The sequence below is a fragment of the Hemicordylus capensis genome, chromosome 2, assembly GCF_027244095.1.
Source record: "Hemicordylus capensis ecotype Gifberg chromosome 2, rHemCap1.1.pri, whole genome shotgun sequence".
Taxonomy (NCBI): domain Eukaryota; kingdom Metazoa; phylum Chordata; class Lepidosauria; order Squamata; family Cordylidae; genus Hemicordylus; species Hemicordylus capensis.
Window position 1 is genome coordinate 87,653,760 of NC_069658.1, and position 18,094 is coordinate 87,671,853.

The 18,094-nt window shown below is 43.2% G+C and overlaps 1 long non-coding RNA gene across 3 annotated transcripts in view; it reads left to right on the plus strand.

The window, feature by feature from the left end:
• LOC128342252 (uncharacterized) overlaps positions 1–18,094 on the plus strand; it is a 107,695-nt gene that overhangs the window by 59,791 nt on the left and 29,810 nt on the right. For all 3 annotated transcript variants that reach the window (XR_008314865.1, XR_008314863.1, XR_008314864.1), the window contains exon 3: positions 7,048–7,249. This is a non-coding gene — a long non-coding RNA (uncharacterized LOC128342252). The remainder of the gene's footprint in view (positions 1–7,047; positions 7,250–18,094) is intronic.

Below are 18,094 nucleotides of genomic sequence, written 5' to 3' on the forward strand. Positions count from 1 at the left end.
AAAAATGTATAAAATCATCCAAGTCCCAAGAATTGAAAACTACTTGGAGTAAACTGATTGTGGCCACTCAGGCTAGAGATAGTGGCACCTTTTGGTATATCGTATCTGGGTTTAATCAACCTAGTGTGAGTTCTAGGGTGCCTGCTCAAGCCTGGGTTGCCCATTTTAGGTCTCTTTTTAACGCGGATTTACTTCCTTTAAGCAATGACTCCCTCGTTCCACAGAGGCTACCCCTATGGCCCCCCGTGACTTCTGCTGATATAGTTAGTTTTAGCTTCAGCTCTAAAGAGAGGCAAGGCACCTGGTCCAGATCATATCCTCTCTGAGACTCTGTTGGCCAACTTGGACTGGTGGGCTCCTGTTTTGGCCAGCCTGTTCTCTTCAATTAATAATACTGGCATTATTTCTCCCTCTTGGAAAGAGGCCATTGTGATACCCATTTATAAACATGGTTCTCACTCAGATCCCTCCAACTACAGACCAATTAGTCTTCTGTCGATAGTGGGCAAGCTTTATGTGCGTTATCTACTGGCTAAGTTGGAGGGCTGGGTTCTTGATTTCAGTGTTCTTGGCCCTGAACAGGCTGGCTTTCGGGTGAACCACTCCACCCTGGACCATTGTATGTTACTGCATCACTTGGCCACTAAGTTAACAAGTTCCTTTAAGGGCAAACTCTTTGTTGCATTTATGGATCTCCAAGCTGCTTTCAATTCTATACCTAGAGAGCTATTGTGGACCAAACTCGCAACAACATCTATTGATAGAAGACTTTTATTTCTGATAAAACAACTTTATGCTGACTCCTCTATTCGAGTCAGGTTTGACCCGAAAGGGGCCCTGACAGATTCCATTATTACATCTAGAGGAGTCAGGCAAGGTTGTCTTTTGGCCCCAGCCCTCTTTAATTTATTTATTAATGACCTGGCCTCTGAGTTGAATAAGGTCGACGCTCACTCGCCTAAGCTGTCAAACCATCGGGTTCCGGTGCTCCTATATGCTGATGCTTCGATCCTCTTGTCCCAGACCCGAATTGGTCTCCTCAGACTTTTGAGAGCGTTTGCCCAATATTGTAATGATAACCATCTTCCCATTAATTTTGCTAAATTTAAGGTGTGGGTGTTCTCGAACACCAGGAAGGTTTACAGCTGGAGTATCAACCATATTAAGATCGACCAGTTTTTTAAGTTTAAATATCTTGGTATTTATTTCCAATCAAACCTTAATTGGAAATCACAGCGTTTACATGTGATCCATACTGCACGTTTAACATTATATGCTTTTTTCTGTTGTTGTTGTTTTTCCACTAGGGGTGGCCAATACATACCTATGGCTCTCAGGGTGTTCCAAGCCAAAATTGTAGCTCAGAAGCTCTTTGGGGCTCCACTATGGATTCAGGGGATACAGTCAGAGATGGATTCTATTCAGTCCAGATTTCTCAGAGCTATTTTTAGGGTGCTGAGATGTGTTTCCTATGGCACTTTGTGTCTGGAGTTGGGTTCCTATTCCATTGCCTGTCGGGCTTGGGAGCTTACACTAACTCTCTGGCTCAAATTTTGCCTTGGGTCTCAGGGTTCATTGTATATTCAACTTATATGGAGGGATAACTTCCCTAACCCTTGGTTATCTGTGGTTAAGAAAAAGTGCTGAGTTTGGGGCTTTCTCCCTCCAGTTTATTGTCTCTGTGTTTTACCAGTGCTAAGGCTATTATGATCCAACATCCTAGAGACATTGAATATCAATGCCTTGTCTCCTTACCGAATAGATGCTGCTCTCCCATATATCTTGGTATTTCCCTCCCTTCTCAAAATCATCCTGCTAAATATCTCTCCATGCTCCATCTGGTTAAATGGAGGTCAGCCTTTGCAAGAGCCAGGCTGAATGTTTTACCCTCTGCCTTGCTCCTTAGAAGGTTTTGCAAGGATTCCCCTGTTTTAGGGCCATGTTCTTGTGGAGAGGGCTGTTTAGAAACAGTTGCTCACGTGCTTTTGTACTGCCCTCTGTTTTGTGACTCAAGGAAAGAATGATTGAGCCCTCTATTCGATCAGTTCCCAGGCAGGCCTGACTCATTTTTTCTTAATTTATGTCTTGCTGATGTTAATGTGGGTATTACTAAACTGGTTGCTAAATTTTTATATGGGGCTGTGAAACTGACCTCTTGTCATGGGGTTTTATGAGGCTGATTGTATATCTTTTATTTATTTAATGTTTTATATTTATCTATGGTAACTGTCTAAAGTTTTAATTTTGTTTGGCTTACGGCTGTAAATAAAATGATTGATTGATTGATTTGCATGTTGAAGCGTTAGCCAGTCAAACAGGAGCTAGGAGTCAGTACTGGCCTCAGGCATCCTAAAGTAGAGACTGCTAAATTACTACCTGCCTTACAGAGCCCTGGGTGTCCTGTAGGCCTCAAGGCTGGTTTCTGCACAGCTTTCTTCACCGCATACTTTGTAAAGCAGTTGGGTGGGGATTGTCATTCATTGCCTTCAGGGCAGGAAAAACCCAGTGCCATTAAAAACAAAGCCTTTCCATCAATGGTGGCCAACCTGGCGTTCTCCAGAGGCTCTTGGACTACAACACCCATCATTCTCAGCAGCAGAATATCTGGGGTGATGGAAGCTGTAGTCTGACAGTGGCTGGAGAGTCTCCGGTTGGCCAACCCTGCTTTACACTGTTAAATTTGTCAGGAATATATGGATAGAACTGGTTAGTAAGAAAAGTAACCTAGTAAACTGAGGCTAGCCATGCTTTTAAAAATCTGAAATACAGCAATAGATAAGGCAGTTTTCTGAGCAAGATTGGTGCATGAATGACCCAAATTGATTCAGGTGATTTGAGGCTGATTCATTGCCGCACCTAGCCAAGCTGGCTGCTTTTGAGAAATCACATTGAAGGGTCTGTGATTTGATTCAACCTTGAACTGAACTGCAGATTTTGATTCCTGCACACCCCTCTTTGTGATAAGGTTTATCCCTTTGTGAGGTCATTCTAATTGTGGTAAGATTCACGGTAGAGGGATCGTCCAGGAGTACAATTTTGAATAGAAATATAGAAGACAGTCTGTTGAATGTACTGTGAAGTGACCTGCACCACCTCCCTAAAAAACCAGGAAGTCAAACACACGACCACTTTTCTTGAAGTCAGGGAGGGATGGGGGGAAGGCAGGATCACTCCTGCCTTCCCCCACATCATCTGAGCTGAAGCTCTGCTCTGTCATGCCCCCACTTGAGGACACTGGAGAGGGGTGGGGGGCAGGTGACTTACTAGAAGGTGGGGAGGCACCTGAGGAGGAGCAGACCAGTGATGTGAATGGGGAGATAATTGAGACAGGCCAGGGTGAGTGTTTGGTGCAGGAGGGGCCAGCAGGGCCGGGCGACCTTTGGAGAGAAGGGTCAGGATCTGAGCCAGAGTTCGAACGGCAGCTATCTCCTGGAGGACACAGAAAGGAAAAACATCAGCAACAGGTGAGGGAATTACGGAGGAGTAACCGGCTCACGAGGAGGCAGCAGGAGCCAGATTGAATCTATGGCAGCTGGTAGGTGTGGAGTGTTGATTAAGTGCATGTGGCTGTGGACTATAAATCAGGCAGCTTGTGCCTTTAACAACTGCTGGAGACAGCACATCAAATCGGATTGAGCCTCTGTTGGAGAGATTGTGACCTCAAAATCTGGGCTTCCCACCCCTCACTTCTGTATCCCTGGTAAGACTGTTAAACCTGTCTATTTAGCAATAAAACTAAAAGCCAGCATGGTGGAGTGGTCAGAGTGCTGGACTAGGACCGGGGAGACCCGAGTTCAAATCCCCATTCAGCCATGAGACTTTCTGGGTGACTCTGGGCCAGTCACTTCTCTCTCAGCCTAACCTACTTCACAGGGTTGTTATGAAAGAGAAACTCAAATATGTAGTACACCGCTCTGGGCTCCTTGGAGGAAGAGCGGGATATAAAATGTAAAATAATAACTGAAACCTGAGCTACTAGCTATTGTATTATATCTCTCTGGCCAGCCTCTTCTGTTGAGTGAGCTTGTGACATGCTCTCCATTCCACACTCACAGACGAGTGCTGCTTTGGTGAGCAGTGCAGCAGCAAAGAGGCCAGGGAAAGAACGCCCAGCCCCTGGATATCCCACAATGGGGGATTCCATCCTGGGGGATTCCACCCTGAGTTGGGCACTCTAAACACCCAACTCTGTGCATGCTTGGGCTGCGTGCAGTCTGAGCATATACACAATCCTGGACCTGGGTTAGAGGGCGCATTCACACTCTGTAACTAAGGTTAAAGGCCGGGTTTAACACCAGCCTGGGTTGTGCTGCTCGTGTGCACAGCCTCCAGCAGTAGGTGATTTTGTGAAAAAAAATGCTAGCCTGGATGCAAGACAACTTCCCATAAACTAGGGAGGTAACAGAGCAGGTCATTTCAAGTCTATCTTTCTGGGGCTATATATACAGTATAAAGGTATCCATATAAAAGGCATAGCAAAGAAAATATCCATAACCTCTGCCGGTAATAATACACTGCATAATATAAATAATTAAGAGCAGGAATAATGTCCCGTGTGTGTTGTTTCTGGCATTTACATATTCATTCATTCATTTGATTTATACTCTGTTTCTGCAACAGCCCCAAGGCAGCTTGTTTTGCTCTATGGCTTAGAGATAAAACAAATCATCACTAAACAAGTTGTAAGGACTTAAAACCCTCAAGATGCACCTGTTTTCTCAGGGTTTTGATTAATTTTAATTGATTGATTAATTAAAATTCATAATTGTGTTAATCATTTTATTCTGTTTTTATATTGTATTTTAACTTATGTACACCACCTAGGGATGCACATTTCAGGCAGTATAGAAATATGATAGATAGATAGATAGATAGATAAAAATTTGCATGGTCCTAAGCAGAATACTCCTTTTTCTGGGGAATGATGTTACAAAGAGCAGCTTCATGTTTGAAGGGTGTGAGGCTAGACCAGGAGGAAAGTTGTTCCTTCCCAGTCATCCATCTGTTGAAACAATCTTTGAATGAAAGCAGAAACAGCTGTAGAATAACTTGTGGGGATCATCAGAATCACTTCCTGTTGCTTTTATTAGGTAACAGATGCTACCATTCTGAGTGTTGGGTCTCACCTGAAATATGCACTGTCAGCTAAGCTCATCTTTACAGTCTCCAGAGTAATTTTATGAGAGGCCATCCTGAGCAGCAAAAGCTGCCAAGTGCTTCTTGGTTGAGTTTATGCATTGAATAGAAAAGTGTGTTTAAATGAATAAATAAAAATGGCTCTTTTGGGAAACCTCTTAAAATGCAGAATGAGAAACAACATTTTAAAAGCTTCATTTATTTATGCACTAATTTACATTTTGCTAAGTCACCCTTGTAGCTGGGTGCCAAGTGTCATATACCTGATCACAATTTGTTTGTCCCCCCCCCACCCATTTTATTGCCAGTTATAAAGTGCTTTTTTTAAAAAAATGTGTCATTTGCAACTTTTAATTGAAGACATCAAGAGATCAGAACCACATTGGTCAGGTTGAACACTTAGATAAATAGCCCTTGACTAATGAATTGCTTGCATGTGCCCTTTGAAAGACAGGTGAAATCATAAATCCCCACTGACATTGTGCTTTGAATATATAAACAAAACAATTAACAGTCTGGGGCATCTGTGCTATGTTCTTTCAGATGTAGGTTGGAAGGCCTAGTGTGCTTTTCTGCCCACTTCAACACTTGAAACAGGGTGACTCTAGAACAACTCATCGGCAGGAGCAAAGGGGTGGCAAAGAACATTATTAGGGGAGTGTGGATTTGGCTGTGCATTAGCAAAATTATAGTGGTAAAGTAATTAATGTTGTTTATTAATGAAGCTGAATATGCCTGTTGTTGTGACAAGCAAACCTGTTTAAAAACTTTCTTCAGATCAAGAAACTTGGACAACTTTTTTTTTCAATACCCCTGATAACCAAGTCCACCAACCAGCTATTTGTCATGCAGTTCAGAAAATGGGCAAGATTCTTAGAAAATACTGTGGGTTTGGATTAAGCCAAACCTTCCATCAGTAGTGGCCAGTGTGGGTGCTGGGGGCGTGTGCGGTGAGAGGCACCTTTAAGGGTAAATTAATAGGTGCTTACCTCCGCTACCACCACACCTGAATGCTGCTTTGAGCATCAGCGTGCTGTCCAGCACTCCCTGTGGTGGGAGATCACCTCCACGACTCACCTGGCCTCCATGGAGCCAATCCCCCAGTGGCAGCCTGGTGAGTGGCAGAGGCTATCCCCCACTCCAGGGGGTGCTGGGTGGCATGCTGCTGCTCAAAACAGCATTCAGGTACAGCAATAGCTGCTGCCGCCCCCACCCCATGGCCCCCCCAGTGGCTGCAACTCCATTCCACACTAGTTTCCTCTTCCTGTCCAATACCATGTGGCAGGGAAGACTGGGATGGAGGAAGAGGTTAGTACCAGTGAAGCTGAAATCTGCAGGAGATATGACCATGCATCTTTTCATCACAAATGCTCTCACCCAGCCCAGGTCCTGGCCAGGAAGGAAGTGAAGGGGTTGGCCTGGCCCTTGGGAGGGAGGCTTGAGGAGTCTCCTATCTACCTGGCTACACTGGCTTCAGCTGCTTGGTCTGGTGTAGAGTGAATGAAGCTTCTTTAAACAATTGAGACCTTTAGAAAGAATGAATTCAAATTATAGGGCCATAATATACTGTACTATGACTATATTGTCTGATACTTTGATGTAAAGTTCCAGTCTGCTGGATAAGGAAGCAAAAGGGGAATCAGGATATATTTGGGGAGAAGCCCTGCTACCCTCTGCTACTCCCTGGAGTTATTCTTGACTTGGAAACTAAATAGGCCACCTCCTCAAATTAGTTATCACCATTAATGTCTCCCTCAGAGCAGCTAAACAAATGTTACACTCCCATTCAAATGTGTTTTCACTAGCGGGGCATGGCTAGTGATACAAAACTGTATCCTTCAATAAAGAGGTTTTGCAGGCTCTACGAAGTGCTACACTATACAGTTTAATTTATTACTTTATTTTTTCCAGTGAAAGCTGAACATGCCTAGATCCTATGGAAGGTCAATGCAATAAAACCTAGGGCACTGCCACATGGTCAGAAGAAACAATTACACCAAGCCTGCTACCAAAGGATGGATTTTGCCCCATTTTAGATGATCGCTTGCAAGGGTTTAAAGCAACTATGGCCTCATTCAGATGACATGTCAACACTCGGTTATACTTACCTGAGGTCAGTACTTCTTATTGTCCAAATGCAGGAAAATCTTGCAATCACGGTTCTAGATCCAAAGCTGCCTCCAGACTGCAGATTGAACCCTTGGCTTGAAGTTGGGCAAGTTGCTGGAACGAGAACTCTTCCCCATTGTGCCATTTGAATATGGCAACCTGGGATTTGCACTGAAGCGCCTCCCTTGAGCATGCCCCCCCCCCATTTCACAACCTATGGTTGCTGGGCAAGTGATGTATTTGGTGGGAAAAACAGGGAGGGGGATTGCTGGCAAAGGCAATGAAACCACCACTGACAGATCATCTGCGACATGATTCTTGGGCTGGCTTCCGAGATTAACCTAGGCATACATTTGGTTTTGCTTGTCATCCAAATTGGGCCTATTAATGGCTTCCATCATCTCCAAGATGGGGAAAAAAAACCCCTCCTCTTGTTCTAATTGAACAAGAAAGTAAGTCCAGCTTTGGGAGAATTGAGCAAATGTCTAATCATGGTGCCACCATACAAGAGAAAGAAGTTTTAAAATAGCCTTATGAATTTCATAATATTTATGAAATATTATTACTTAAATATTTAATAAAATACTATTTTATTAAATAAAATAGCCTTGTGAATTTCAATAGCCTTATGAAATGTAGTGATGAAGAACTTTTGTGATCTGTGTAAGCAACAAATCCCATTGACAGTGTTCTGAAATCATGTCACCTAATTAAATCACTGTTAAATAGAACATGTTGAAATTATCTCTGGTAATGTTAAATAGTTATCAGAATGGCACATAATCCTAATTATTATTGATATTGCAAATGCATACTTATTGTTTTGCTTCAGAGGATTTTTGTGAAATGGCATTTAATCTCTTTCTAAGCCCTTGCTTTGATTTGCCTAAAGTTTTGCTCTTACCACTCAACATTTCCATACCACTTTTTATCCAAGGTTTTTATTAATAAATTGTCATATTCCAAAGAAAATCATTTTATAATTTTCTAAATCAAGTTCACCACTTGTTCAGCATTACAGATCAACCCAAAAAGGAATTCAGTCTTAATTTATTATACTTCTAGAAAGTATATCTTACAGAGATCCCTAGAGTCCTCTGTAAGGAAAACTACAATTATTCTGTAGATCTGTAATGGCTGAAGAAAGATAACTAAATGTACAAAGATAACATATGATCCTATTAATTCCATATCTGAATTCTGTTCCAATATAGAAAGCAGGGTCATCCTGCTCCTTATGAACATCCAGAACATCTCTACTGAACATCTCTACTGAAAAATAGCTAAGTATAGATAGCTATTTTTAGCATCATCAGATCAGATTGTGCTCTAAGTATTAGTTGAGCTGAAATTTCTCTCTATGTGTTAGGAATTTGTTTGATGAAAATGCTATCTAGAACATAAGCTGGATCAGGCTCAAGGCTTATCTATTCCAGCATCCAGTTTCACACAGTGGCCCACCAGATGCCTCTGGGAAAATCACAGGCAAGAGGTGAAGGCATTCCCTCTCTCCTGCTGTTGTTACCATGCAATTAATATTAGAGGCATCTTGCCTCTGAGGCTGGAGGTGGCCTATCCCTCAGACTACTAGCCATTGATAGACATGTCCTCTGTGAATTTATCTAAGGCCTTCTTAAAGCCATCCAGGCTGGTAGAAGTCATGCTGGTTTTCCTTCAGCAGGGCCTGTTCTTCTATATGCGTAACAATTTTATCCTTGAGAATGCTCTCCTTCAATTTGTCCAGAACAGATGTTAAGCTAACCATCCTGTAATTTCCCACATCCCTCCTGGATACATTTTTGGAAATCGGTGTTATGTTGGCTGTTTTCCAGTTCTCTGGCGCAGAGCCTGATTGTAGGGATAAGTTACATATTTTTGCAAGGAGGTCAGCAATTTAACATTTGAGTTATTTAAGGACTCTTGGGTGGATGACATTTGGCCCTGGCAATTTGTTAATTTTTAATATTTCCAGACAGGTCATCTCTCATCACCTCTATCTGACTCAGTTTTTTAACATCTGTCCCTGAGAAGCTCGGTTCAGGCACAGGTATATGAAGCCGCTCTGGGAAGAGCAGAAGGTTTCAAGTTCCCTCCCTGGCTTCTCCAAGATAGGGCTGAGAGAGATTCCTGCCTGCAACCTTGGAGAAGCTGCTGCCAGTCTGTGAAGACAATAGTGAGCTAGATAGACCAATGGTCTGACTCAGTATATGGCAGCTTCCTATGTTCCTATGTATATGTTTGGTATCCTCTGCCATGAAGACAGATGTAAAGAACCTGTTTAGCTTCTCCTCAATCTCCATATCCTCAATCTCCTCAATCTCCATATCCTCCTTAATAATCCTTTTCACTCCCTCATTATCTAATGGTCCATCTGCCTCTCTGGCAGGTTTCCTGCTTCTGATGTATTTAAAGAAGTTTTGGTTGTTCCCCTTGATGCTTTTAGCTAAATGTTCTTCATACTCTTTTTTTCACATCCCTTATTGTCTCCTTGCATTTCTTTTGCCAGAGTTTGTGTTCCTTTCTGTTCTCATCATTTGGGCAGGCCTTCCAATTTCTGAAGGAAATCATCTTCCCTTTTATAGCTTCCTTGACTTTACTTGTTAGTCATGCTAGCTCCCTCTTGGACTTGGTGGTACCTTTCCTTCTTTTTGGTATACATTGTAACTGGGCTTCTATTATTTTGGTGTTAAACTCCAGAATAAAATTCTGGAGTGAATTTACTCTCCTGATTTCCCCTTTCAGTTTTCTTTTCACCAAACTCCTTATTTTAGAGAAGTTTCCTCTTCTGAAGTTCAAAGTATCTATGTTAGATATCTTCCTTTTCTATTCTCTCCTTCTATATATGCTGAATTTGATCACTAGTCACTGTTCCCTAAAGGTTCTACAACACTGATATCTTGCAGCAGGTCATAAGAACAGCCCTGCTGAATGCAGCCCAAGGCCTATCTAGTCCAGCATCCTGTTTCACACAGTGAACCACCAGATGCCTCTTACGTGTGAACAGATTGCCCGTAGACACAGAACTGCTAAACTCTCTGTCCAGTAGCCTCCTTCTTATAGTGTATTTTCCTTTGATCTATACAATTCTCATCTTTTCCTGGGTCCCAAAAAGGTGACAACTCGCTGCTACCTTCTGGACGGTGTCTTTTTAAATTATTCAGGATATTGGCCAGTCCAGAAAGATCTCAATCTCATCTTCTGAAAACTGTGTGCTCAGAAGGGAGGGGGAGCATTGCCCAAGGCAAATCTGCATCTCAGAGCTGCAAATTGCATCTTGCCAGTCTGACCCCAAAAGGTGTTAAAAGTCAAGAGTTAGTGAGAAAATTAGTTCCATCTGTGTGAGACAGCAATTCCATTATTTCTTGTGTACCTCTATCTAGTGTGTAATTATAGCAAGAGAATATTTAACATGAGAAGGTATACATGTGTGAGACGTTCAATACATTTATGGCATCAGTGAGGTAAGAATTAAAGTCTACAGGCATTTTCTTTGTATCCATTTAGCTATGTTGAATCTCTATAGAGAGCAATTGAGTTAATCGTTGGCAAGGATTAACACTGGCTTCTTGCAACAGGAAGGGGGGGGGAGATCAGCCCCTGGCAGACTATCAACTAGCTCAGGCCTAGCCCTTTTGTTTCTGTGAGTGCTCATTCCACAATACAATGCTGGATTGCCTCCTCCCTCACAGAGCAGTTGACCTGGGCATCAGTTTACCTTGAGTCCAGGCATTTAATTGAACTCTTAATATAAAATGAAATCAGACACAGGCCTATATTTCATATACTTCTGGCGTCCATAACAGTCATAAGAACAGCCCTGCTGAATGCAGCCCAAGGCCTATCTAGTCCAGCATCCTGTTTCACACAGTGAACCACCAGATGCCTCTGAGAAGTCCACAAGGAAGGGCATGCCCTCTTTCTTGCTGTTACTCCCCTGCAACTGGTATTTAGCGGCATCTTGCTTCTGAGGCTGAAGGTGGCCTACATCCCACTAGTAGCCATTTATAGACCTGTCCTCCATGAATTTGTCAAAGCCCCTTTTAAAGCCATCCAAGCTAGTGGCCATCACCACATCCCATGGCAAAGAGTTCCATAGATTAATTATGCACTGTGTGAATCCTGTGTACTGTGTACCACTCAGGATGAAGCTTATATCTGAATATAATCAAAGACTTTCAAAGCAATCACCAAAAGAGTATGCAATGTTGAATGTGCTCCAGGGACCAGGTTCTCCATGTTGTATGAAGCCACCATCTGAGATTTCATAACTGTTTAAAAGCAATTCTCCAGCAATAGGTGCATTTACTGAGGCTGTTGCATTTGGTGGCTCAGTCTCTGTGCCTCAGCAATTATTCCACTGCAAGAACATCCTCTGGAAATTTATTTATTTATTTGATTATATACCATCCTTCCCAAAATGGCTCATGAAATGTCTCCTTAGTGGGCTGCTCTGTAGCATGCATAGCAGTATGGCTAGTCCAGTCATGTGTAGGGTACAGCATGTCAAGATGCCATTCAAGACTTATTGCTTCCACTTCTTTCTCACCCTATTTTAAATACTCATGTGCCAGGACTGGTCCAACTTTTCTTTCAAGTTCAAGAGAAAGTTGTCCCCCTTTTAAAAAAAAGTTAGTGCTGGAGTGCAAACTATTTTTTCTTCAAACAAGAGAAAGGTGTAGCATTGCTTCCAAGAAAAAAAAAATCCTTCTAAAAATGAAAGCCAATAAGGTTTATTTCTGGTCACCTGGACATCTATGCAATAAATGATGTTCTTGGTGGACACAGGTTTGCATCATACTCTTAACTATTCCCTCTTAGTGGCATGTGGGAGAAGTATATGAGCATGCAAGTCTCCTTGCCACATCAGATGCCCCATCCCACTGAATGTCCCTTGTGCAAATGAAATACTGTGCATGATTAGGCAACAGTTGGACGATGTATTCACTGGGGGAAGAGTGAGGCACACCCATGCTCCTCTCTAAAAAAAAACTTAAGAGGGACAATCAGTATCATCTGAACTTGACCAAAATGCAAATCATGCTTGGTTTTGGAAGTATACTATGTGATTTTTTGTATGTGTCCCATAATATTTGGATAATACTATAAGTTTGTAAACTGAAGCTCATAATTAAAAACTGCACAAGGGGAAAAGAAAGCAAAGCAGCTGTGAAACAGAACAAGTCAAAGCTGCAATAAACATAAATTAGAAGAATATAAAGGTGTAACGCATCCCTAATGGGAACCCTGTAGCAGAATATAATATTAGGGATGTGCAAAAAATTTCGGGCACAGAACAATCTGTGCCCAAAACGAACAATTTCGGGTGATTCGGGGCCGAACCGAATCACCCCCGATGTCCCCCGATATTTTTCGGGCACGAGCCGAATCACCCGAATTTTGGGCATGAAAAATTCGGGTGATTCGGTTCACGGTTGATTTTTGGTGAATTTTTAAAGTTTTAGTGACTTTGGGGCAGTTCGGGGGCATAGCATGGGATCTGGGCAAAAGGAGTGGGGTGGGGTGGTAGTGCCTAATGGGTGCAGGCTACCACCCCAATTTCAGGGGGATTGGGCCAAGGGCTGATTTTTGGTAAATTTCTGAAAATTTCATGTCTTTGGGGCAGATTGGGGCATATTGGGGCAGAAAGTGGGGCCTGGGGCAGAATAGTGGGGTGGGGTGGTAGTGCCTCATGGGTTCAGGCTACCACTCCAATTTAAGGGGGTTTGGACAAAGGGCTGATTTTTTGAGAATTTTTGAAGTTTTAGTGACTTTGGGGCAGTTTGGGGGCAGAAAGTGGATCTGCCCCAAAAGAGTGGGGTGGGGTGGTAGTGCCTCATGGGTGGAGGCTACCACCCCCATTTCAGGGGGATTGGGCAGAGGGCTGATTTTTTGAGAATTTTTGAAGTTTGGGTGTCTTTGGGGCAGATTGGGGGCAGAAAGTGGATCTGCCCCAAAGGAGTGGGGTGGGCTGGTAGATAGTGCCTAATGGGTGGAGGCTACCACCCATCCCCAATTGAAGAGTGATTGGGCAGAGGGGGGAATTCTGGTGAATTTATTTTTATGAGGTTTGTCTTCATAAGGTGAAGTGTGCTAAATTGATTACTTCCTCATATTCATAGTAAGTGTGAAAAAGTGAAAGTGGGGTCATGAGAGTTGTTTAATTGAAAAATATCTCATTTGCTATGATAGAATGAGAATTCACACCTCAGAAGTTTTTTCTGAGGTGTGAATTCTCATTCTATCATAGCAAATGAGATTTTTTTCAATTAAACAACTCTCATGACCCCACTTTCACTTTTTCACACTTTCCTTTACTATGAATAATATGAGGAAGTAATCAATTTAGCACACTTCACCTTATGAAGACAAACCTCATACAAATAAATTCACCATAATTCACCCCTCTGCCCAATCACTCTTAAATTGGGGATGGGTGGTAGCCTCCACCCATTAGGCACTATCTACCAGCCCACCCCACTCCTTTGGGGCAGATCCACTTTCTGCCCCCAATCTGCCCCAAAGACACCCAAACTTCAAAAATTCTCAAAAAATCAGCCCTCTGCCCAATCCCCCTGAAATGGGGGTGGTAGCCTCCACCCATGAGGCACTACCAGCCCACCCCACTCCTTTGGGGCAGATCCACTTTCTGCCCCCAATCTGCCCCAAAGACACCCAAACTTCAAAAATTCTCAAAAAATCAGCCCTCTGCCCAATCCCCCCGAAATTGGGGTGGTAGACTCTACCCATTGGGCACTACCACCCCACCCCAAAATTTTGCCCCTGGGCCCCTTTTTACCCCCCTGAATTGATTCAGATTCGGATTAAATCCGAATCCGAACCGAATCAAGGGTGATTCGGGTGACCCAGATTCGGGCACAAAACAGAACAGGGGTGATTCAGTTCGGGTCCGAGCCGAATCACCCGAAATCCCGAATTGCACACCCCTATATAATATCTTTATTTCTTTACAAGGTACTGGAGCACACAAGAATAAATAACAGCTTCAAATAATGGAGATTAAAGGAGTAAATCTGAGTGGCAGCCTTGAAGAATGAGAATTGGGAAACAAAGGTCAAATGTCTGCGTATTAAAAAGAAAAAAGAGGGCACAATAAGAGTTCTTCCGGATCAGGCCAAGGCCTATCTAGTTTCATCTTTTTCTCACCATAGCCCGGCCGATTAGGGGTGTGCATGAAACAGATCTTGTGTTCCGTTCTGAGCATGGAATCTCCAAAATAAATAACACATTGAGGTTGTCCACATCAGGTGGGTGGCGGGGGTCGGGGGGAGGCTGCTTAAACTCACCTTCTCTCCAGGCAAGCAGCACTGCGTGGTGCAGCATGCATTGCAGGTCTGGAGGCAGGGATGCATTTGGGAATCCCATCATGCATTGGGTGCTCTAGGCTCCTGTCTCTGTGTGTCGCCGGGCTGAAAGCAGCCCGTACTTGTACACGAGCAGGTAGCCGGGGTTAAGGAAGTTCTCGCTCCCTTAACCTTGGCTAACAGCCAGGCTAAAAAGCCAGGCTAAGCAGCATTGCCTACCACCACCACCCCCGGCCACTGGGATTGGGTTTGATCCCAGCAGTTCCCACCCACAGCCTAAGCCAAGCTGGGCATCCCTAGCCTGGGTTAGGCTGTGCATGAGAAGAGACTCACTGTAGAACCTTAATTAAATGACATTATGTGTGTCTGTCAGAACATGAACAATAATTTATTAGTAGTGTAACGTATTAATGTATTGCATGCATCTAATACATTTATATACTGCTTTTCTAAGCAATTTGTTCTCGAATGCATGGGTAGCATTCAGATTAAGTTAGCCATAATCAAGTTTCATTGAAATCTATGGGCCTTAAGGTAGTAAAGATAACTCTCAGTGATTTCAATGGTGCTTCTTGGGAGTAACTTTGCCTGAATGCTGCCCCATAATATTAGCCGTTTTGAAAAGCAGCATTATAAGAATCTCCTTCTGGGTGAAAATGAGAAGTCTCATTTGGAGGAAGGGAGTCTTTTGTCGGCTTTCTCTCCAACTCCGTCCTTCCCTCCTTCAGTCAGTGGAGGCCGCGGTGGTGAGTGCTGGAGTGCCTTTCTTTTAGCAGCAGCGTGCCTCTCACCAGCATGTCTGCCCCAGCCAGCCCTGCCCCAGAAAGCAGCCATTCCTTTCCCATAGTTTGGGAGGCGGGAAAGCTCTCACTGCCATCCTGCTCTGCCGCCACTCAGCAGCGGCTTTAAAAGGTTTTTTTTTAATTCAGGTCAAAAAGCAGGAGAAATTGCGTCCCAAATGAGACAAGCATTTCCCTGCTGAAAGTCGGGACATCCTGCACAGTGTGGGACAGTAGGCAACCCTATAATACATATTTCTATCTTTGGAAGCTCAGTTCCTGCAGGTAATATGGAAATTGGTGAAACTTTATTTGGTCTGGATTGCTTTCTGCACCACTGAAAACAAGCAGCCAAACAGAACTTTGTAATACCTCTGATAATATCCAAGCATCCAAGGATTGATTAGCAAACATTGTTAAATGCCTAGTAATAACAGAAGAGGACAACTTTTAAAAGATATTGTTCAGCCTCATTATGTTTCCGTAGTGGGATAGATTAATTTCAGTCACAGGCTTTTAAATCTGATGTTGCATTAAGAAAGCCCACATTAGCACTTCTCTCCATTTTTCATTAATCAGAGCCATTTCATCCACTTCAATGCATGTTCAGAAGCAGACAAGATAGGAATCTGGGGTTCATTTGTCAAAAGAAACACTTTAGTGGGATGCATTGGTTAAGCACACCTTGCATGATGTATGCACACATGAGAGGATTGTTTTTAAAGGTAGCTCTGCTAGCTAATGGCACCCATCATTCTGGATTGGCGGGTGGGAGGGAGGTCAGACCCTTCCAAATGGTAGCATGCATGCAAACAACTTGCTGCAAATAAAGAGCTCTTGCAAGGGGACAGATAGTGTCCTCACAATCTGTGAGATTCTCACAGAGGATTTTCTTTGACCAGTTCAGTCTGCTTTTAAAAACAAAGAGGCCGTAGTCCATCAGATAGGCTTAAAACTGCTCTCAAGCAGGGGAAAGAAATCCTTCTCTTTGTCCTTGTCAATACAAGTAAGGGCAATAGTCAAACTTTGTCTCAAGCCTAGACAGCTCTGACTGCAGCTATTCCTGGAGTTTTCCCCATAATATTATTCTACAAAATCTGTTGAAGAGGAGGAGTTTACTAACCCCAATTATAACAGAGCCAGGGTGAGCAGTAAGCGCTGAGCCTACTAAAGAGTAGCCTATCCCATAGCCTCCCAGAAAGATACAGAGGCTGCTTTCTTTCCTCCCCCGCCCCCATCTTTAGGGAAGTTAAGGTAGGGGGATGCCTCAGGTTGGACGAGCCCCTCTGCTGTCCCCCGCCACCTCCGATGCTTTCCCTACCCGAGCCAGTCCACAAGCTGGTTATTCAGACTAGGAGCTGGTCCAGTTCAAACTCAGACCGGCATCCCCCTTTGGAGGGGTGGTCCAGTTCCAACACAGACCAGCCAAACTGGGCTGGCCAAACCAGGCTGGCTCAATGTCGAGCCTGGCTCAAAGCCACATGCAGGCACCATACAGCCTTTACTGTGACAGGAAACAAGTATCCACAGATGCAATTGCCAACCTTGCATGGAGCTAGAGCTGGAACTCACAGCTATGACACAAGGGCTTCAGTTCTTCAGTTGGTACTGGGACTTGTGCCTGGTCCTTCTAGGCACTCCAGCGCTGAAATTTTGGGTCAATGGATTAAAATTCTCCTTAAAAAGGTTCTTGGAGAAGCCACTGCCAGTCTGTGTAGACAATACTGAGCTAGATAAACCAATGGTCTGACTCAGTATAAAGCAGCTTCCTGCGTTCCTATGTAACTCCTCAATTCCTCTGTGTAACCCCTCAACTCCTGCCTGTGGCTTCCGGTGGCATCTGGTAGCCCACTGTGTGAAACAGGATGCTAGACTAGATGGGCCTTGGGCCTGATCCAGCAGGGCTGTTCTTTATGTACTGTTTAAACACAGCTTGATCTACAACAGTCATCTTTATCTCAAGAGTAAGGTTTCTGTGATCTTTTTAATGTATAATTTATTTTTAGGTGTAAAAGTTCCAATTCTTGCAGGTTTAGGCTTTTGGCATTTGAGGTTTCTCTCATGCACTTTCAGATATTGACATGCGTTATAAAGTTTATGATGTAGTCTGAACTCTGAGGTAAAACAAATCCAAATAAATATTAAAACAAGTGGAAGCTATTTCTTTCTTTTAAATTTAAAAAAAAGGAAAAAAATTAAATACGAGTGCATTAAATTCCCTAGACATTCTTAAGCAAATGAGGGGAGTGGGGTAGATGACATGCATAAAAGGGAACTCTCCATATGCTCATTACTGGATAATCTGAACTGAAAGGAGTTTGGAGAAAAGGCTTCATTGAAATCCTCACATTTTAGATTTATATGAGAAAAGGTCCAAACTGTAAATGAACTCTAGCAGTTTCTTCGTCGCCTTTGGTTTTAGCCTTATTTCATAGGGGTTATTTATTTATTTATTTATTCATTCATTCATTCATTCATTCAATTTCTATACTGCCCTTCCAAAAATGGCTCAGGGTTGTTTACACAGAGAAATAACAAATAAATAAAATGGATCCCTGTCACCAAAGGGCTCACAGTCTAAAAAGAAACATAAGATAGACACCAGCAACAGTCACTGGAAGTACTGTGCTGGGGGTGGAGAGGGCCAGTTACTCTCCCCCTGCTAAATAAAGAGTATCACCACATGCAAAGGTGCCTCTTTGCCAAGTTAGCAAGGGTTGTTTGAGAAACCATAGTTAAATGATATTC